General features: G+C 35.6%; 1 long non-coding RNA gene and 1 pseudogene across 1 annotated transcript in view; one reads left to right on the forward strand and one right to left on the reverse strand.

Annotated features, from left to right (window-relative positions):
- LOC132346914 (uncharacterized) overlaps positions 1–18,810 on the forward strand; it is a 32,203-nt gene extending 13,393 nt beyond the window's left edge. Inside the window, exons 2-3 of the long non-coding RNA XR_009496913.1 lie at positions 14,805–14,872; positions 18,421–18,810. This is a non-coding gene — a long non-coding RNA (uncharacterized lncRNA). The remainder of the gene's footprint in view (positions 1–14,804; positions 14,873–18,420) is intronic.
- Positions 11,636–12,237, reverse strand: LOC104973803 (large ribosomal subunit protein uL22-like; annotated as a pseudogene).
- Positions 18,811–23,409: the final 4,599 nt, after the last annotated feature.

Below are 23,409 nucleotides of genomic sequence, written 5' to 3' on the forward strand. Positions count from 1 at the left end.
TAGTAGAGTGATCCTTTTATCATTATATATTATCCTTTCTTGTCTCTTAATGGATACAACATCAAAACATAAGATCAATAAAGAAACAGAAGACAACACTATAATTCAGTGGACCCAATAGACATACACAGAACAGTCCACTTAACAGCAGAAGTATACAAGCTTTTTTCAAAAGCACAGAGAATTTTTCCAGTATAGATCACATGTTAGGTCAAGAAACAGGTGCTAACAAATTTAAGGAAATTAAAATCACCCCAAGCATCTCCTCTACACATGATAGAATGAAAATGGAAACCAAAAAAGACAAACTGGAAAATTTACAAGTGTGGGAATTAAATAGCAAACTCTCGAAGAGCCAGAAGATCAAAGAATAAACTAAATAAACAGAATAAAATAAAAACATTAAAAATTGAAAATGATAACATAATAACAAAATCGATGACATGCAACAAAAGCAATACTCAAAAGTTTCTTGTGATAAAAGCCTACATTAAAAAAGAAGAAATATATCCAACAAACAACCTGACTTCACACCTCAAGGCAATAGGAAAGGAAGACCAAACTACCACCAAAGAAGCAGAAGGAAGGGAACAACAAAGATTAGAGTAGAAATAAAAGACAAAGAGAATAGAAAAGCAATAGAAAAAAATCAACAAAACTGACTTGTTTTTTTTTGAAAAAATAAACTGATTTTCAACCCCTTAAGTGGGCTAAGTAAAACAGAGAAAAGACAAATAAAACTGGAAATGAAAGAACTGATATTACAACTTATGCCAAAGAAAAGGAAAAGATCCATAAGAGACAACTATAAACAATTGTATACCAACAAATGGGACAACCCAAAAGAAATGAATAAATTCCTAGAAACATACAACCTACCCAGACTGAATCATGAAAATAAAAGTCTGAACGAATCTACAGACAGTATAGAAATTAAATCAGTAATAAAAATTTTCCAGACACAGATAACCCCAGGACTTTACTGATGAATTCTAATGAACTTTTAAAGAAAGATTAACAACAAAACTTCTCAAACACTTCCAAAAACTTGAAAAGGAGGAACACTTCCAAAATCCTTTCATGAGGCCATCATTACCCTAATACCAAAGCTAGAGAAAGATACCACAAGAAAAGAAAGCTTCAGGCCAGTTTCCATGATGAACAGATGCAAAATCCTCAACAAAATACCAGCAAACTGAATCCAAGAGCACATTAAAAGAATGATCAACTTAAAATTTATCCCTGTGATGCAAACATAGCTCAACATATGCAAATCGATGGACACAATACACTACATAAACAGAATTGAGGATAAAAACATCTCAGTAGATGGAGAAAAGACATTTGATGAAATTCAACATCCTTTCATGATAAAAACGCTTGACAAATTGGTCGAAGAAAGCAAATATGCCAACATAATAAACACTATACATGACAAGCCCAGAGCTAACAGTGGAAAAAAATAAGAGCTTTCCCTCAAAGATCAAGAGAAATACCAGGAAGTACACTCTCATCATTCCTATTCACTATAATATGTGGAACTTTATGCACAGCACTTAAACAAGAAGAAGAAATAAAAATCATCCAAATCAGAAAGGAAGAAATAAAACTGTCCCTGTTTACACAGTGTGATGTTCTAGGTAGAAAATTCCAAAGACTCCACAAAAAATAAGACACCTGTTAGAACTAATTAAAAATTCAGTTAAGTTTCACCATACGAAATTAACTTACAAAAATCAGTAGCCTTTCTACATACCTGTAAAAATTATCTGAAAAGAAAATTAGGAAAACAATCCATTTACAACAGCAAAAAAGAATTAAATAGAAATAAACTTAACTAGTAAAAATTATTTTTAAAAAATTATATAAAGTCTAGGAAAATGTTCTAATGTCGCCACCCAAGCTCAGATCAATGGCTCACAGGTTTTGCCCAGGAAGAGGCAAGCAATAACCTGAAGCAATCACAAAGAAATTGACTTTACTAAACAGAGACTGGAAAACTACATAGAAATAGAATTAACTCTCACTCCTTTCCAAAGTATATCCTGCGCTAAATGAACTAAACTTATTCCTATAGGCTGCATGTTATTGCCACCCCACCACGAACGCTGTTATGTTGAAGCCCTAACATCCTTTGTAATGGTACTAGGAGGCCAGGTCTTTGAAAACAAGATTGGATGAGGTCATAGGGTGGGTCCCTAACAATGAGATCATGAACCTTATGAAAAAAAGACACCACAGAGTTTACTTGCTCTCTCTCCTCCCTGTGGAGATACAGCAAGAAGGCAAACCGGGAATAAAGCTCTCACCAGAACCTGACCTTGTTAACACCTTGATGTTGTACATCCAGCCTATAAGACTGTGAGAAATAAATGTCTGTTATTTAAGGCTTATGGCTGCCTAAGCTATTATGCCTATATATTAATAACTCAGAATAAAGTTTAAAATCTCAGATGAAAAGTTTAATAGCATTAGAGAAATGTGGGAAAATAAGAATCCATGATCATTTTGAAATAAACATTAATTTTAAGTTCTTTTCTGCTCAAATATAGCAAAACAGAAATATTAAAAAGGGAGCCTCCCCAAAAAAGGCTAGGGTATTAAAAGATAATCTATCACAAAAAGCATGATGAGATATATCATACTGTTGTTCAATATTTACATTAAACATGTAGATAGCACCTCTCTGTACTCTGTTAGGAAGGAGAGTGGGCTCAATGAAACTGGAAAGGACAGGTCAGCTGTAACAGGAACAGGCTGCGGTGAAGACAGATATGATGGTCTTAAAAGAATGAAGGGAAAATATGCAGCAAAGACTGAAATGGCATCAAAGATGAAAAGAGATTAATCCACATTGAAGATGCTCAAATCAGTGACAGGAATATAAACATTCATAACTTTTTAAACTAGATGAAGCAAAATGAAAAAATTTTATTAAAATAACAAAGAAAACTTTTTTGCACTGAAAAACAACCTGAACCTATAAAACAAGACATCTAAAAAACAGACCCCCTTGAACTTTGGAGTATCACTGAATGGGGAAATTGCCCCCTTTTAAAAGCAGAATAAACTAGGAAGTAACTATATGCATACACACAGATCACAAATTATTTTTAATTATGCAGGTTATAATTTTATAAAGATGTTTTAACAAAAGTGCTTTATAAAATCAATTTCTTCAATTGGAAAGTTGAGGTTAACTTAATCAAATTTCAGACACACAAATTCATTTTGTAAAGCAAGAATTTCAATTAAAAACAATTTAAAGCTAAACTACCTTGTGTTTAGCTGCTCAATCATGTCCGACTCTTTGTGACCCCATGGACTGTAGCTCGCCAGGCTCCTCTGTCCATGGGGATTCTCCAGGCAAGAATACTGGAGAGGGTTGCCATGCCCTCCTCCAGGGGATCTTCTCAATCCAGGGATTGAAACCCAGGTCTCCCCAATTGCAGGTGGATTCTTTACCATCCGAGCCACCAGAGAAGCTCAAGAATACCGGAGTGGGTAGCCTATCCCTTCTCCAGTAGATCTAAATGACCTTACAATACCAAATAAACCCTGTCTTTATGTACATGTAGGTTTTGCTCATGTTCGATGTCTTTTCTAGTCTTCTCACTGCCTGGTCACCGGTACAGTATATTTTATATTTCTTTCAATATCTGTGCCAGTTGTTAGGATAAGTACAAATCCACTCAAACGTAGCAGCTGTGTTCCACGTACAGAAGCTTTTGTTTCATGGTAATCAGGACTGGTTCCAGATGGCAGTATTAATTACTGATTTCAATTGCATTTTGACTAATAGCTGTTCACATTATACAAGTCTCATTGCCTAATGAATCGACAGACAAATACATTCAGTCCATGTTGTGGAATTGTGCTCTCTAACTAAAGCTGTATTACAAAACCAAAGAGAAACCCTCATTTTTCTCTGTTATTTTAAGATTTTAGATAGTTAATACCCTAGAGTAAAAAAAAGAAGTTTAGCCTCAGTTTTTTTGCACATTTTTAGATGATAGGGTACCATGGAATAATATCTATAGAATCATGAGAAATAATTGTGACTGCTGAAGTAAATAAGGAATTCATAGCTCATTACATCAATTATAATAACAAAAATTATACCATGTAAAACCATATAAAACTATAAACATTTTAATATCTTAATTTTAATTAACTTTTTACTGTATAAAATATAATATAAATACATTTTTAAAACTATGAAAAAAACTATTCAAACTATATTAAACAATATAAACAAGACCACGCTTCATTTGTATGCTATGTATAAACTTACTCTGGAAAACTTATCTGAAGTCATATTCCAGTAAACTGAAAGATGAACAGGGAGCTTATTATTGTTGTTCTTCTTATTGTTTGTTAATTGGTTGGCTGATTTTTAGTGGCATTATGAAACTAAGTTACTGATAGTGAAAAGTGTAAACAAATTCCACATATGTTTATTAATAACAGTTGTCATCATCTATTGAGTTTCTGCCCTGGAAAGCTCAAGTTTTAAGTATTTAATGAAGATCAACTCACTTGCTCTTCAAATCAGCTCTTTATAACAACATAAATGTTTAAAAATTAAAAATTAGGTATACAATGCCACTATGAACAATTTCATAATTAAAATAATTGAGGAAAATTCAGATCAGTTCAAGTTCAGTCGCTCAGTCATGTCTGACTCTTTGCAACCCCATGGACTGCAGCATGCCAGATTTCAGTCCTGAGGAAAGGCTTGAGGAAAATTACATTACATATTAGCAGGCAGTAGGCTGGCTATAAGTGTTAGTATGAAAGCATCTCCACATTTGATAGGAATTTAATAGCTACAATTTTATTTCCTATATTGAACTTAGAGTAATATAAATATTAACATATATTAATATTATAATACTATATATTTATAGTATTTGAATTACCAAGTATAACTCCTTGAAAATTACTGGAGAAAAAATACAAAGAAAAAGTATGTCAGACAAAAAAAGAAGATATTAAAATATAAAATATGAGGTAAGTTTATAAATTACAACCCAATATTTCTTACACTGCAATAGATGGTAATGGGTTTGACTCACTGAAGAATAATCTAAGATTATTTTTTAAAATCCCCAAATATGAAATATTGTGTTTCTATGTATTAGCAATGAATATGTGGGAATCAAATTTAAAAACACAACACTACTACATTCACTTCAAAAGAATGAAATATTTAAGTGTAAATCTAATAGAACATGTAAAGGATTAATATGAAGAAAATGCAAAATGCTAACGAAAGAAACTGAAGAACATCACACAGAGGACCACTACGTTCACAGTTAGAAGACTCAGAACAGTAAAGACACCAGTCCTCTCCAAATTGAGGCACAGTTTCAAAGTAGGCCAATCAAATTCCAACCACAATTACTGCAGACATAGATAAAGCTTATTCTGCAGTTTGTATGAAAAGACAAAGGGACTAGAATAGACAAAACAATTTTGCAAAAGTATAAAATAGATTTCACACCATCCACTTGTAAGACTTCCTACCCAGATACAGTAATCAACATATTTTTGCATTATAGAAGAGTTGCAGCATAGATTACAAGAATATAATGGAGAAATCAAGATAGACAGTTATGACTAACAGATGTTTTTAACCAATTGACTTTTGGCAAATGTGCAAAAGCATTTCAATGTAGGAAAATAACCTTTTTAAGAATACTAAAAATTGGACATCTTGGACATGGAACAACAGCCTATTGGAACCATCCAAATAGGAAAAAGAGTACATCAAGGCTGTATATTGTCATCCTGTTTATTTAACTTATACGCAGAGTACATCATGAGAAATGCTGGGCTGGAAGAGCACAAGCTGGAATCAAGATTGTCAGGAGAAATATCAATAACCTCAGATATGCAGATGACACCACCCTTATGGCAGAAAGTGAAGAGGAACTAAAAAGCCTCTTGATGAAAGTGAAAGAGAAGAGTGAAAAAGTTGGCTTAAAGCTCAACATTCAGAAAACAAAGATCATGGCATCTGGTCCCATCACTTCATGGGAAACAGATGGGGAAACAGTGGTTGACTTTATTTTGGGGGGCTCCAAAATCACTGCAGATGGTGATTGCAGCCATGAAATTAAAAGACGCTTACTCCTTGGAAGGAAAGTTATGACCAACTTAGATAGCATATTGAAAAGCAGACACATTACTTTGCCAACAAAGGTCCATCTAGTCAAGGCTATGGTTTTTCCTGTGGTCATGTATGGAAGTGAGAGTTGGACTCTGAAGAAGGCTGAGCGCTGAAGAATTATGATGCTTTAGAACTGTGGTGTTGGAGAAGACTCTTGAAAGTCCCTTGGACTGCAAGGAGGTACAACCAGTCCATCCTAAAGGAGATCAGTCCTGGGTGTTCATTGGAAGGACTGATGCTAAAGCTGAAACTCCAATACCTTGGCCACTTCACACGAAGAGTTGACTCATTGGAAAAGACCCTGATGCTGGGAGGGATTGGGGGCAGGAGGAGAAGGGGACGACAGAGGATGAGATGGCTGGATGGCATCACCAACTCGATGGACATGAGTTTGAGTGAACTCCGGGATGTTGGTGATGGACAGGGAAGCCTGGCATGCTGCAATTCATGTGGTCACAAAGAGTCGGATACGACTGAGTGACTGAACTAAACTGAACAGGCACAAAATAAGCATGAACCCTATACCTTACACTTTTAAGGGAAAAAAAAGAACTTAAAATAGATCATGGATTTAAAATAAAACTTTAAAATTTGGGGAAGAAAACATAGGAGAAAATCTTCAGGATTTCAAAACTAGTGAAGCATTCTTTTTTATTTTTTTTAGGTCTGTCATATTTTATTCTTTGTTTTCTTTTTTTTTAATTTTATTTTTAAACTTTACAATATTGTATTGGTTTTGCCAAATATCGAAATGAATCCGCCACAGGTATACATATGTTCCCCATCCTGAACCCTCCTCCCTCCTCCTCCCCATACCATCCCTCTGGGTCATCCCAGTGTACCAGCCCCAAGCATCCAGTATCGTGCATCAAACCTGGACTGGCGACTCGTTTCATACATGATATTATACATGCTTCAATGCCATTCTCCCAAATCTTCCCATCCTCTCCCTCTCCCACAGAGTCCATAAGACTGTTCTATACATCAGTGTCTCTTTCACTGTCTCGTACATAGGGTTATTGTTACCATCTTTCTAAATTCCATATATATGCATTAGTATACTGTATTGGTGTTTTTCTTTCTGGCTTACTTCACTCTGTATAATAGGCTCCAGTTTCATCCACCTCATTAGAACTGATTCAAATGTATTCTTTTTAATGGCTGAATAATACTCCATTGTGTATATGTACCACAGCTTTCTTATCCATTCATCTGCTGATGGACATCTAGGTTGCTTCCATGTCCTGGCTATTATAAACAGTGCTGCGATGAACATTGGGGTACATGTGTCTCTTTCCCTTCTGGTTTCCTCGGTGTATGCCCAGCAGTGGGATTGCTGGATCATAAGGCAGTTCTATTTCCAGTTTTTTAAGGAATCTCCACACTGTTCTCCATAGTGGCTGTACCAGTTTGCATTCCCACGAACAGTGTAAGAGGGTTCCCTTTTCTCCACACCCTCTCCAGCATTTATTATTTGTAGACTTTTGGATCGCAGCCATTCTGACTGGCATGAAATGGTACCTCATAGTGGTTTTGATTTGCATTCCTCTGATAATGAGTGATGTTGAGCATCTTTTCATGTGTTTGTTAGCCATCTGTATGTCTTCTTCGGAGCAATGTCTATTTAGTTCTTTGGCCCATTTTTTGATTGGGTCATTTATTTTTCTGGAGTTGAGCTGTAGGAGTTGCTTGTATATTTTTGAGATTAGTCGTTTGTCAGTTGCTTCATTTGCTATTATTTTCTCCCATTCTGAAAAGCTGAAAAGTGAAAAGCTGCCTTTTCACCTTGCTAATGGTTTCCTTTGTTGTGCAGAAGCTTTTAAGTTTAATTAGGTCCCATTTATTTATTTTTGATTTTATTTCCAATATTCTGGGAGGTGGGTCAAAGAGGATCTTGCTGTGATGTATGTCGGAGAGTGTTTTGCCTATGTTCTCCTCTAGGAGTTTTATAGTTTCTGGTCTTACATTTAGATCTTTAACCCATTTAGAGTTTATTTTTGTGTATGGTGTTAGAAAGTGTTCTAGTTTCATTTTTTTACAAGTGGTTGACCAGTTTTCCCAGCACCACTTGTTAAAGAGATTGTCTTTAATCCATTGTATATTCTTGCCTCCTTTGTCAAAGGTAAGGTGTCCATATGTGCGTGGATTTATCTCTGGGCTCTCTGTTTTGTTCCATTGATCTATATTTCTGTCTTTGTGCCAGTACCATACTGTCTTGATAACTGTGGCTTTGTAGTAGAGTCTGACGTCAGGTAGGTTGATTCCTCCAGCTTCATTCTTCTTTCTCAAGATAGCTTTGGCTATTCGAGGTTTTTTGTATTTCCGTACAAATTGTGAAATTATTTGTTCTAGCTCTGTGAAGAATACCGTTGGTAGCATGATAGGGATTGCATTGAATCTATAAATTGCTTTGGGTAGTATACTCATTTTCACTATATTGATTCTTCCAATCCATGAACATGGTATATTTCTCCATCTATTAGTGTCCTCTTTAAATTTGCATAGAAACGAATGAAAATGAAAACACAACAACCCAAAACCTGTGGGACACTGTAAAAGCAGTCCTAAGGGGAAAGTTCATAGCAATACAGGCATACCTCAAGAAACAAGAAAAAAGTCAAATAAATAACCTAACTCTACACCTAAAGCAACTAGAAAAGGAAGAAATGAAGAACCCCAGGGTTAGTAGAAGGAAAGAAATCTTAAAAATTAGGGCAGAAATAAATGCAAAAGAAACAAAAGAGACCGTAGCAAAAATCAACAAAGCCAAAAGCTGGTTCTTTGAAAGGATAAATAAAATTGAAAAACCATTAGCCAGACTCATCAAGAAACAAAGGGAGAAAAATCAAATCAATAAAATTAGAAATGAAAATGGAGAGATCACAACAGACAACACAGAAATACAAAGGATCATAAGAGACTACTATCGACAATTATATGCCAATAAAATGAACAACGTGGAAGAAATGGACAAATTCTTAGAAAAGTACAACTTTCCGAAACTGGACCAGAAAGAAATAGAAAATCTTAACAGACCCATCACAAGCACGGAAATTGAAACTGCAATCAAAAATCTTCCAGCAAACAAAAGCCCAGGTCCAGACGGCTTCACAGCTGAATTCTACCAAAAATTTAGAGAACAGCTAACACCTATCCTGCTCAAACTCTTCCAGAAAATTGCAGAGGAAGGTAAACTTCCAAACTCATTCTATGAGGCCACCATCACCCTAATACCAAAACCTGACAAAGATGCCACAAAAAAAGAAAACTACAGGCCAATATCACTGATGAACATAGATGCAAAAATCCTTAACAAAATTCTAGCAATCAGAATCCAACAACACATTAAAAAGATCATACGCCATGACCAAGTGGGCTTTATCCCACAGATGCAAGGATTCTTCAGTATCCACAAATCAATCAATGTAATACACCACATTAACTAATTGAAAAATAAAAACCATATGATTATCTCAATAGATGCAGAGAAAGCCTTTGACAAAATTCAACATCCATTTATGATAAGAACTCTCCAGAAAGCAGGAATAGAAGGAACATACCTCAACATAATAAAAGCTATATATGACAAACCCACAGCAAACATTATCCTCAATCGTGAAAAATTGAAAGCATTTCCTCTAAAGTCAGGAACAAGACAAGGGTACCCACTTTCACCATTACTATTCAACATAGTTTTGGAAGTTTTGGCCACAGCAATCAGAGCAGAAAAAGAAATAAAAGGAATCCAAATTGGAAAAGAAGAAGTAAAACTCTCACTATTTGCAGATGACATGATCCTCTACATAGAAAACCCTAAAGACTCCACCAGAAAACTACTAGAACTAATCAATGACTATAGTAAAGTTGCAGGATATAAAATCAACACACAGAAATCCCTTGCACTCCTATACACTAATAATGAGAAAACAGAAAGAGAAATTAGTGAAGCATTCTTAAACATGGCACCAATGACTTCCCTGGTGGCTCAGATGGTAAAACATCTGCCTATAATGCGGGAGACCCAGGTTCCATCCCCGGGTCGGGAAGATCCTCTGGAGAAGGAAATGGCAACCCAATCTAGTACTCTTGCCTGGAAAATCCCATGGACAGAGAAGCCTGGTAGGCTATAGTCCACAGGGTTGCAAAGAGTTGGACATGACTGAGCAACTTCACTTTCACTTTCATGAAAGAAAAAAAAATCAATAAATCTTTTAAGATCCCAGTCCATGATATTTTATTCCAGTAGCTGAAGCTAAGAAACAAAGATATCTACATTTAAGAATCACATAATTTTTCTCCTGAATTCATTCTGAATGTGTACAATTACTACTCTTTAGGGTTTAAATTGATCACATTACTGTTTTCTTTCTATTAACACCATATATATATTGTTTCCTTTTCTCACTTTCCTTGTACTTTTCCATTAATTATTAATTACTTACTATAATTTTATTTTTTCTTCATTGGCCTGTCTTTTTCACATATTTTTTTAGTGGACATCTTGACAAGATATGCACTCTTGCCTTAGGAAAGTCTAATGAAAAATATAACTTTTAGTACAATCAGAAAAATACAGGACATTCAAATCCAACTCCAACTCCATTGACCCAACTTCTGAAATTCTAACTATGGTGGTTGTATACTTTACTTTACATGCATATATCCCATCAAATATTAATATTATTGTTTTAAGTGCACAATTGTCCAAAAGGGAAATCCAAATACTTCCTTTTCAAAGATTTTTTTAAGCTTTCCCATTTGTTCATATATCCTCTACCTCCTCCAGGGAAAATTTTGGTTCTCTCTTAATAATATACTTTTTAAATCTCTTTTTGAGTAGTTTTTCTGTTGACAAACTCTATCCACTGTCATTTGAAGATGCTGTAACTTAGACTTCATTTTTAAAATGCATTTCTACTTAGCAAATATTTTCAGTTAAAACAACTCTGCCTTGACTAGTTGATATTGTTTTACAGAAATATAATGTGCCTAGGTATAGTTTTCTTTGTACTATTCCTTTCACTACTAAGAAAGCTATTTTACCCTGACAATTCTGAATTGGGTATCAGTGGAAAGTACAAAATTTTAATTTGCTGCATATTTACTTTGCAAAATATTCATTCAAAACATCAGTATTAAATCTAATATAGTTAAATTTAATTTATTGGTTTTATAAACAGAAAGTTAATGTATCATAGAATAATAAATTTAAAATAATTTTCTTCTCAGAAATGCATTTTTATAATTTTTATTGTTATGTATTTTTAGGTGATAGGACAATATTGGAAAAAATACTGTGTATCTTTGTCTTGTTCTATGTTCTTTCATTTCATGATAGGTTGAACATAATAATACTATAAATGAACTCATCCCCAAATTTCTGCTTTTTTTCTTAAATTAATTCCATTCACTTGTTGCTGTTATTATTTTCTTAAGTTCTTTTTTTTTTTTTACTTTTATTTGCATTTATTTTTTGTGGCATTTATTCCCAGGCCATAAGTTTTTGTTTCTTCAGTTTCTTCTGGGATATCTTTTTCTTCTGTGCAACCTCCTCTTCCGGTTTAGGAACAATCTGTTCTTTTTCAGTAAGGATCATCTCAATGTGGCAGGGAGAGCTCATGTAGGGGCTGATCCGACCGTGAGCTCTCTAAGTCCTGTGCCGCATCTTGGGGGCTTTGTTCACTTGGATGTGCTCAATGACCAGAGAATCTACATCTAAGCCCTTAAGTTCAGCATCAGTCTCTGCATTTCTGAGCACGTGTAGTAAAAATTCAGCACTCTTTTTGGGCCACCGACCCTGCATCCAGCCCCACTGTTTGGCCTATGCACACCTACCAACTCCACCGTTGTAACGACGGAATGGCACACATTGCTTCTTTAAAGTGACATCCTTCAGATACTTGGTGGCTTTTCGGATATGCATACCCTTTATGGCCTGGGCGGTTTCACAAGTGTTCTTAAGGTGAACACGAAGATTTGAACCTCTTGATTTGCATGATTTTGTGGGGTTTTCTGGGTCAAGTGAATAGCGCACCATTTTTAGGGGTCACCTCAGGCCGCTTACCAGAAAAGGAAGGCTATTTTCTTAAGTTCTTACACCAAATACTTTTATTATTATTTTGACTATTTCTGGTCTTTGATTTCTAGATTTTCTTTATTTTACACTTACTTCAAGATTTTTAGAGAGAAATTTATTAGAATATATTCAACATGTTTTTGGATTTATTATTACATTTTATTCTTCATACATAGGGCTTCCCAGGTAGTGCAGTGGTAAAGAACCCACCTGCCAATGCTGGAGACATAAAGAGATTTGGGTTTCGATCCCTGGATCAGGAAGGTCCCCGGGGAGAAGGAAATGGCAGCCCACTCTAGTATTCATGCCTGAGAAATCCCATGGACATAAGAGCCTGGTAGGCTACAGTCCATGTGGTCACGAAGAGTCGGACACAACTGAGCACACACACATGCGTGCATAGGTAGTTAGCATAATAATTATCAAAGTTACAAGTGAGTCTATTTTCTACTTTGATTAGTTATTTATTTTCTTTGCAGTCTGCTGCTGCTGCTAAGTCGCTTCAGTCGTGTCCGACTCTGTGCGACCCCATAGACAGCAGCCCATCAGGCTCCCCCGTCCCTGGGATTCTCCAGGCAAGAACACTGGAGTGGGTTGCCATTTCCTTCTCCAATGCATGAAAGTGAAAAGTGAAAGTGAAGTCGCTCAGTCGTGCCTGACCCTCAGCGACCCCATGGACTGCAGCCTTCCAGGATCCCCCGTCTAGTATAGAACATATTTCAAAAAGTTTAAATTGCCTTTAATTACCATCTAATCTGGGCTTCCTTGGTAGATCAGCTGGTAAAGAATCCACCTAGCAATGCGGGAGACCTGGGTTCTACCCCTGGGTTGGGAAGATCTCCTGGAGGAGGGCATGACAACCCGCTCCAGTATTCTTGCCTGAAGAATACCATAGACAGAGGAGCCTGGCGGACTGCAGTCCATAGGGTCCCAAAGAGTCAGACGCAACACAGCACAGCACCATCTAATGTATTTTGACATAAATTCGACATTGTTGTTAATCTTTATATTTTAAAAAATATAACATCAATATAAAGAAAAAAGCACAGGGAAATGTTAAAAAAATATCTTGAGTTTACAATTTAGAAAATCAATTTTTAACTATATATTAATGATAACTGTACTTCAACCAGCCCAACATTTATTTTATTTTACCTTCTATTTGCACTGTCCAGTATTTTCAAATGAAAGTAAAGTCAGTGACATAGAAAGTATTTTTGTTTTTTTATTTTTTTTCCCCAGGATTTAATGGTAATACATCCAGTACAGCATTTTCCAAACAGGATTCCTTAAATCACTAGTCCCTTGAGATGCTACTCAAGTAAATATTCTGGGACAACTCAACTGGATGCTTTAGTAACGTCCCACTTCTCTCTCCTCATTCTTCCCTTCTCTTTCATGATATGTTTTATTTTCCCTAGGGATGAGATGAATATGTGTCTAGGTTTCCATATCTCAAGTTTCATATCTATAATTGTGATTCCTTTATCATTTACATGGATGACTTATCCAACAGGCTGGGTTTCCAGTTTCCTGACCAGCTTGCCTCTGAGATTTTCCTTCACCCATTCAGTTAGCTGCTGTAAGTTCACAAGAGCAGCTCAGAGCTGGACATAATAAGGGCTCTAAGTGTTTGTGATGCAGGTGGAGGCACTGAGTAGAGGAAATGGCTTCCTTTCTTGGCTTGTTTTGTCCTCTGGCTGACTCCAGGCTCTGCCTCTGGTCTGTGGTTGCGGCTTAGCAGGTTTGAAGACTGACCAGCTCTCCCCAGGCATCCCCAGACAAGCTCGGCTGCTTCTCCCAAAATGCTCAGTTCCTGGCCACCCACCGATTCACACGATGAAACTGAGCCTAGTAATGTCCTTACATTGTCTCCTTTTTCCTTTAAGTGAATCATTTTCTAGGTTTTCTGAATTCAACATTAAGGCTGAAATGACAAGATGGAAGGAGCAGAAACCCTAATACTACAGTATATATTTCATTGGTTCTTATAATTAATATTTTACAAGTAATTTTCTATGATTTAGAGTATTTTGTCTAAACTATTACAGGCATGCTTTTAATACTTTCTTTTTCCTTTTTGAGAATGTTTTAATTTGGAATTAAAGAACTGCTATTAATCATACAAGTCTTCAAACTTTATAGTAAAATACAAATACAAAATGCAAAAACATTCTTGTTTTTTCATTTTTTCATTGTGGTTAAATACACATATCATAAAATTTATCATTTTAACCATTTTCAGGTGTACAGTTTTGTGTAAATACAAGAATCCTGTTGTCTGACTAAACTGTTTCATTCTTGAACTCGGCATTGAATATAAACAATCAAGTTGAAAAATATTAACTCTGTCATTTAACAAACTGCTTTTAAAATAATTTGATACTAAATGTAATTGACTAAAATTTTTTCACTAATGATGACAGTGACAACTCATCTTCACCAAATTACTCTTAATTTACCAAGACCACCTCAAAGGGGAAAAAAGATTTTAAAGTAAATGGAACAGATAGCCATCATTACACTACCTTAATTTTAGTTTTTTATTTACAGAAAAGAATGTTAAAATGTTGAGAGTATTCTGTGTGAGATCTTCTAATATTCAGTCCTTCAACTTACAGGTAAGACCCTTATATATATCTATGTTTTTTTCTTTTGCTGATATTTATTTTTGTCTGGAATGAATTTTTTCATTTGGTTTTATTTTGGGTCAAATGTAACAGGAATATTCAGAAATCAATTTTATTTCAATAGGGCAAACCTGTGAAGAAGATAACTGCCATCTTCAGATTATTCATGAGTCATAATTTAATCTCAGGACCTATCACTGATCTTAGACCTCTTTTTATCCCCATCACTTAGCAACTTCTTTGCTGTTCCTTCCCCCCATGGCTTCAGGGTATTTCTACTTTGTAGTTCATGCATCCTCTAAATGTTCTCTAGTAACCACACTGCTATTTTGTTTTTCCTTTTTTAAAGTGCAGATGTATTAATCACACCATCCCTCCCCAAACTCACAGGGACTGAAATATTTACATATCAACAACTCCTCCGGTCATGATTATGTATTATGTCTAAGAATTTATATATCTACTTAAACATTTGAGACAAAATAAATAATTTTAAATTTTTGGAATCTTACAGTTTACAAAGCATCTTTACTTGCACTAGTTCATGTAGTTTTCAATACAGTCCCTTAAACAATGTGCTACCAATAGTCCCCATTACACAGAGAGACTAGGAATGGCCTCTTCAGACAGAAAACGAAGGGTCTGTGGATTAGTAAATTTGTCGAAGACATCTCGACTACAACAGTAGGAAATAAAGGCTCAAATATTTTTCAGACAAGTGTTTCCTCTTTCCACTGTGAGATGGTAAAGGAAATTAAGGGCCAAATACAACTGAGTGAGAAAAGTCGGTCAAATCTTTCATCTCTACCATACAGTTGCCATCAGCCTCATCATGACTACTGGTGCTGGCTGACAGGTAGTGGGTATTTACCTGTGCCAGGATCTGTGCCATGGAGTCTGCAAGCATTCCTGGTGCAATGGGTACAAACACACTTTAAGATAATGAGTGAGGATCAGAGAAGGAAAGGAGATAGTGCAAGAATGAAAGTGAAAGTCATTCAGTTGTGTCCGACTCTGCAACCATGGTTCATGCAACCTCTTTTGAACTCTATACAATCCATGGAGTTCTCCAGGCCAGAATACTGGGGTGGGTGGCCTTTCCCTTCTCCAAGGGATCTTCCCAACCCAGGTCTCCTGCATTGTAGGTGTATTCTTTACCAGATGAGCCACAAGGGAAGCCCCAAGAATACACAGGTAGTAAACAAAAGAGTAGGGACTTGAGTGAGGGTATTTGCTGCCATAATTCTTGTTCCTAATCTATATGTTTAAATGCTACAGAGTCATAAATCAATAGAGATTGCAAAATTAAAATGATAGTATAAAAATTTAAGAACTTTGCCTGATCATAAGTTCCAATCAATAGACTATCTTTTTAGTTTTTGTTGTTGCTTTTGTTGTTGCTGTTCAGCTGCTAAGTTGTATCCAACTCTTTGTGACCCCATGGACTGCAGCACACCAGGCTCTTCTGTCCTCCACTATCTTCTGGAGTTTGCTCAAATTCAAGTCCATTGAGTCAGTGATACGATCTAACCATCTCATCCTCTGCTGCCCGCTATCTCCTTTTGCCTTCAATCTTTCCCAGCATCAAGATCTTTCCCAATGAGTATCTGTTTATAAAGAGAGTGAAACCAAAGGTGATGGGGTGGAGAAGGGGAGAGAAAATTCAGATGGATTACCAAAATAAATAAATGTATATAAGTCATCAATTGCTTAGGATATTTTAACAAATTCCATTATTTTAATTTTCCAAAGTTTTGTAATTATGCATGTATTTGTGTGTGTTTCCTAGTTTTACAAGTGGGCTACTATCCATCACTCTTGATAGCATTCCTATTCCTTGGGTAGATATTTTACCTGCCTCATATTTGAGAATACTAAACACTAAATGAATTGCTGCATCGCTCCCCCTACATCACAGAAAAGAGATATTTCCTACTAAAATCAAAATATGGAAAAAGAGCATGTCAGACAACCAGCAGAATATGTGTTCCTAAAGTTATGGAAAATCTGAAACACAGACATTTTGTTTTCCAACATTCTGAAATAGGCACATATGACCCAGTACACACACTGAGATTATGCAGAAATATATTTCAGGACAGAATAAGGGGAGTAAGAGAACACTGCATGGTGATTCTATTGTCTGAAAAGACTTAAATTCTGAAAGAACCCCAGACACTTCTAAAGGTGGAACGTGGTTTTAATCTAAATTCTTCTGTGCCCATAGCAATGTTGTTCCATAATTTAATATTTTTTACTCTCTTTACAGAGAGAATTAGAAATAAAGCCCTCATATATTTCTTCATCAAAATTAATTATAAGAGAACATGTTGTGACTCTAGATGACCATAATTTTCATTATAATTTCACCATGTTGCTCAATTCTCCACTGGGAAATAGTCCTTGTACTATAGGCAAACCTTCAAGTTCCAAAAATGAGGATGGAATAGCAGAGTTGTGTGCATGTATTCTGTATATTGAATAAAGATTTCAGACAAGGAATTAATACTTATGCATGTTCAAACGTATTTCTAAGTTCCACCATTAGCCTGTGATGATTTATTTATTGAGAACAGACACACATGTATGTACATTCATAGCTATACCTATATCCATATAATCTGAAATACTTAGAACAAAAACATGATGTACATGGTTATATAATTTAAATGTTCTGGTTGTGGCATCAATAAAGAGGCCTGGGAGAATCTTCTGCAGCTAAATACTGGACAGAAGGCTTCTGAGAAATCCAGGGCTTGCTGTCAGAAAGCAATTAAGCTGAAGAAATTACATTAGCGGAGAGCAGATGCCATATTCAACGCAGTCGCCTATTTTTCATGCGGTTGGGGCTCTCTGGTCCTTTATTTCCCAATAAACAAAAGACTGACAAACACCTGTCCCTTCTATAGTCAGGTGAAGTTGTTTATTTGAAGAGTAGGTAGACACCGCAGACAATGTCACCCAGCTCTTTCCTAGTCTGTTTGTTCCTGATTAAGGAAGAGAAAATCAAGGAACTTGGAATGCTTATCTCTTTTAAGACTGAGCTTCACTGACATCCTCAAACAATTTTTACATGGTCTTTTTTATTCTAAAATCATTCCAGAGTGGCACATGCTTTGGCAACTAACACAGTTCAATGGTGACAACCAAATTTTCTAGCCCACTTGTGCTTCCTGTCAATGAAACAAGCTGTGTTTTCTTTTCTTTCCACTTTGAAGAAATCATAACATGAGCAAAACACTGAACAGAACCAGACAGAATTATGCTTTTAGTTATGACATAAATCGTATTTTTCTAAAACAAAAAAATGGCTGACATAATTTTCTTACATAATAAATCTGTGAAAGCCAAATTGGATGTACATTTTCCGAAATTTTGAAATTCACCATCATCAGGGTTCTGAATTTTTAATTTTTTTTCATCAAGCCATATTTTTACTTTTCAGATTTGTCATTTTTGCACCTTCTCTACAGAAATGTGTAGATGACTTTATCTCCTCTTTGACACTTTTAAAATGCCTCTCTGTTTTTCAATTTAAGGATTCATTTCACCATATGGTCTGTTTAGCCTGATAAACCCTCCTGCACATTATGAGGTGAGCACGGCCGTGGAACACCATTCGTGCTGCTGTGGTGAAGGTTATGCGAGTGTTTTTATGTGTGCTGACCCCTCCTCCAATTCCAGGAATTTATCACTTGAGCCGTCAATTTGTTTCAAACCTGCAACCTGGCACAGATGAACTCTGCCATTATGCCTGTTGCCCAAGAGATTACTTTAGGTCACAAATGTGATGGTTTTATTCAAATTCATTCTCAGGGAAAGTTGAAATAAAGCAAACATCAATGTTACTTATTCATGATATCACAAGTAAAAACAGTAATATTCCCTCTAATTAAAATGGAATTAAGCATAAAATATTTCGAAGAGCCCCACTGGTTGTGTGTAAGTAAATTCAATGCAACAACACAAACGCACACACACAGAGCAAACTCTGAGGTCGATGGCTGGGTGGAGACATCACTGCCTACAAAGAAAATACTTCATTTTTGTGTGAATTTAATTTCCAGCAGAGTTTTCCTGCTATTGCATTGCTAGATTTGCACCTCTTGTCAGATTTTGTTTTTACTCATGTTCATGTGACTTAAGTCATAAATACACACCATCTAAAAATGTTGTAAAATGCGATACACAGTGAGAAGAAAAGCAATAAAATGCTTTTGAAAATATTCTGCCAACCACCTCACTCTCAGTATCCTGATCCCCTTTTAAGGTATTTCTTCTCTTCTCTTTAACACAGACACACATTCCCTCCAGCATCCGCCAAACAGTATATTCTGCCACCTGGAAAAGTTCCACCGTCCCGTTTACTTATTCTCCCTGGTTTTTAGAGCCCAGCGCTTTATGAAGATGGATCACCCATGAATTATAACCACTCACTTGTTCTCTAATCTATTGACCGTTATTTCACACTAGTATATGCCAGACCCTCTTCTCGGTGATCCTTCAATAATCATATGTTCTGGAAAGGAGGAAAAAATGCAAAAATAATAGCTTATCTGAAATATTTTCTGTTTTTACTTCATTAAACACAGTGACAAATAAAACATAAAACTAGTATTTCCCCATCTGAAATAAAAATTTGGAAGACTTAAGCAAAAGCTGTTTTCCAGTTTGAGAAGCAGCATTATTCTATCCGTGTTACAACTATGTCCGTTTTTATAATTTCTCATTAGTTGATTTCTTTTTGTTTGCAGCACTTTCTGCATAAGATTGAAATAAATCAACAGGTTGCATAAGATTTAACTCAGAAACTCAAAATATGCATTCAAGGAAGCAAGGCATACTTTGCTGAATAATTAGAATATAAAACCACACTTCAATATAAAGCAAACAGATCCTGAGAATTTAAAAATTACTATTTCCAGTTTTGACTACTTCCAAGTGTCCCACAGGTACATGGTAGATAGCTTCTTGTAAATTAAAATGAATATAATCTTTTATGATTAGCTAACCATTCTGACCCTGGTGGCTCAGATGGTAAAGAACACACGATACTGGATGCTTGGGGCTGGTGCACTGGGACGACCCAGAGGGAGAGTATGGGGAGGGAGGAGGGAGGAGGGTTCAGGATGGGGAATACAGGTATACCTGTGGCGGATTCATTTCGATATTTGGCAAAATTAATACAATATTGTAAAGTTAAAAAAAAAAAAAAAAAAGAACACACCTGTAATGCAGGAGACCTGGGTTCAATCCCTGGGTTAGGAAGATCTCCTGGAGAAGGGAATGGCTACCCACACCAGTATTCTTGCCTGGAGAATTCCATGGACAGAGAAGCCTGGTGGGCTACAGTCCATGGAGTTGCAGAGTCAGACACGACTGAGTGACGAACTCTACTACGACTAACCACTCCGACCATCTAGCTTTTGCATTCTAACCTCCCCTCTGCTGATCATTCACAGGCATCCATATACAATATATCTGTGAGTGAGTGACAAAAACAGCACAAAGAATCCAACTGCTAAAGCTGGGGACAAAGACAATATCACAGATTTTAGGCAGCTAATGGTCCTTTCCTGGAACATAGGGAATTCCAAAGAAATTATGGAATAAAATTTGAAATAACTCATTGCTGGATAGGAATTATTCAAAGTTGGAAAAGCAGTTAAGTGTGGTTTGAGGACACACAGAGAAGCTCAGAACAGATGGAAATGTGCTCAGGGCAAGTGGGTTACACTAGGGACTTTCCCAAAATAGCTTTAAAAAGAGGAACAGGTTGGTTGTTTGGAAATGTTAAGGAACACTTTTCTTTGCATAATAAAAGTCCCAAACCATAGTAAAAAATAATAAAAGCAGTAACAATGATAACAGTAATAGCAGAAAGTATACTGACAGCAACACCTTGCATACAGCACTTACTCTGTGCCAGTCGCCACTTTGAGCATCTTGCAGAGATGAATTCATAAAATCATTCATGATTAAGAAAAGACTTGTTATTGTTATCTGAGCTCTGAACATCCAGGAAGGTTTCTATTTAATATAAGCTGCTATCATCAAAAGTGGAAGAAAAAGACAAACCTAGACAGTATATTAAAAAGCAGAGACATTACTTTGCCAACAAAGGTCCATCTAATCAAAACTATGGTTTTTCCAGTAGTCATGTATGGATGTGAGAGTTGGACTATAAAGAAAGCTGAGTGCTGAGTAACTGATGCTTTTAAACTGTGATGTTGGAGAAGATTGTTAAGAGTCCCTTGGACTGCATGGAGATCCAACCAGTGAATAAAGGAAACCAACCCTGAATATTCATTAGAAGGATTGATGCTGAAGCTGAAGCTCCAATACTTTGGCCACCTGATGAGAAGGACTGACTCATTTGAAAAGACCCTGATGCTGGGAAAGACTGAAGGCAGGAGGAGAAGGGCACAACAGAGGACAAGATAGCTGGATGGTACCACCAACTCAATGGACAAGAGTTTGCGCAGATTTCAAGAGATAGTGAAGGACAGGAAAGCCTGGCGTGGTGCAATCCATGGGGCTGCAGAGAGGTAGATACAACTGAGAAATTGAACAACAACATTTTAATATACTAGTTATGAACATTTGTTGCAAAAAATGCCAGATAAGCAAAGAAAAAAGTCACCTATAGTCAGGACATCTGGAGATAAAATCTGTTAACATTTTTAGGTGTGAATATGTGTTTATGTGTGTGAAAAGTTTTTATTACCAGTAAATATATTTCCTAAATCTCATTTCAATAGCTATTTAATGTTCCATCATACATCATACAAAGTAATTCATTTATTGAGTTATTTAATCCTACTTGGAGCACTTGAGTTGTATGTAATTATACAACACTAAATAATGCCATAATGAATATTCTCATAGAAAAATACAAATGAAATCAAAATTATTTTGCCAAGTTTCGGGAAAATAAGCCAATTTGGAATTTAACTGAAACAACATGTAAACTCTAGTGTAACACTGGAAAGACCTGCTCCAGTAGGACTAATGAATTTTCCTTTCCCTTTATTTTTATCAGAGATTTTTTTACTGTACAATTCTCCCATTCTTCACATCAGCACATTTCTTTTCCTTTACTAGAATTTAGGTAATTTATTTTTTTCATTTTATTGGCAAACATCATCAATGCAACAAATTGTAAACACTGCCCTTTCTCTTTCTTCTCATCCACCTCCCTCAAGAATTTTCCTCCCGAGCTCAGCTAGTGAGCTCAGCGACAATTACAAACTATATCATTTACATATTTTCTAAAATTAAATGGTATTATGTAGTAGATATATTCAGCAATTGTACTGAAAGTGCAGCTAACAAATGTCTTTTGTTTTTTATTTTTTATGGGAGTATAGCTGATTTACAATGTACTGTTAGTTTCAGGTATACAGCAAAGTGAATCAGTTATTTAGATACATATATCCAATTCTATTTTTAAGATTCTTTTCTCATTTAGGCCATTATTGAGCATTGAGTAGAGTTCCCTCTGCTGTACAAAATCTATACATTTGAGTCTCTTTCTTTCTGTACACGTCTCTAGCTGTATCAACACTACAGTTGTCATACTGAAGAATTAAAAATGAATGTCAAGTATATAGCCCCTTGCCCTTGGTCTTTCTGTTTCAAATGTTGTAGTTATTCTTGGCACTGATTTTTAACTTGCTAAACACATATGCTCACACATCTTATAAGCACATTGGGATTCTGATTGAGATTTTACTGAATCTATAGATAAGTTGGTAAAGTTGAATATTTTTACAAATTTGAGCTTTCCAAACTATGAGCATCATGTATCTTTCCATTTATTTAACCTGGCTTTGTTTTGTCTCCTCCTTCCAAATGACTGTTCATCTGATTGTCTCAACCCACTGAGTGAGTGTCAGCACTGACCTCTGTTAGTGCCACGCAGTGCTTTCAAGGGGTAGTCAGGTCTACAGGATTTCGCTCCTCTTTCTTTCCTTCTTCAGTCAGCTACTCAACATAAACTGGTCCTGTTAGCAACAACTGCATGAACTAAGTCTTGTGTGTATTGTTGCTTCAAAGTATCACTGGGGATTTTACAAATACATAAGAATTCAATAGCTTTTCACACAAAGGAAACAACCAATTAAAATAAAGCACATCAGACAACTCATTTACAAAAGAAATAAAATGAATGTGCTAGCTAGGAATAACTTCAGTAAACTACGGCAAGAACTATGCAAAAATACTACATGATGTGACTTAATTGAAATTTATAAAATAATATACAAATTAAATCATCAATGTTTAAATTCAGAAAGATCAACTATTTTAAAGAGGACCTTTCCTCTCAAATTTTATATATATATATATATATATATATATATATGTATTTGAAAAAGAAAGCCTTATTCTGACAAATAGAAAACAAAATAAAAGTAAGAAAAAATTTTTAAATTCTAAAATATTATATTATTAAAGCAAACACAGCAGAGAAAGAAGTGGAAAAATATGTAACAAAATCTTTTCAATTTTGTGTTACAATAAAAGTG

Source organism: Bos taurus, chromosome 13, assembly GCF_002263795.3.
Source record: "Bos taurus isolate L1 Dominette 01449 registration number 42190680 breed Hereford chromosome 13, ARS-UCD2.0, whole genome shotgun sequence".
Classification (NCBI taxonomy): domain Eukaryota; kingdom Metazoa; phylum Chordata; class Mammalia; order Artiodactyla; family Bovidae; genus Bos; species Bos taurus.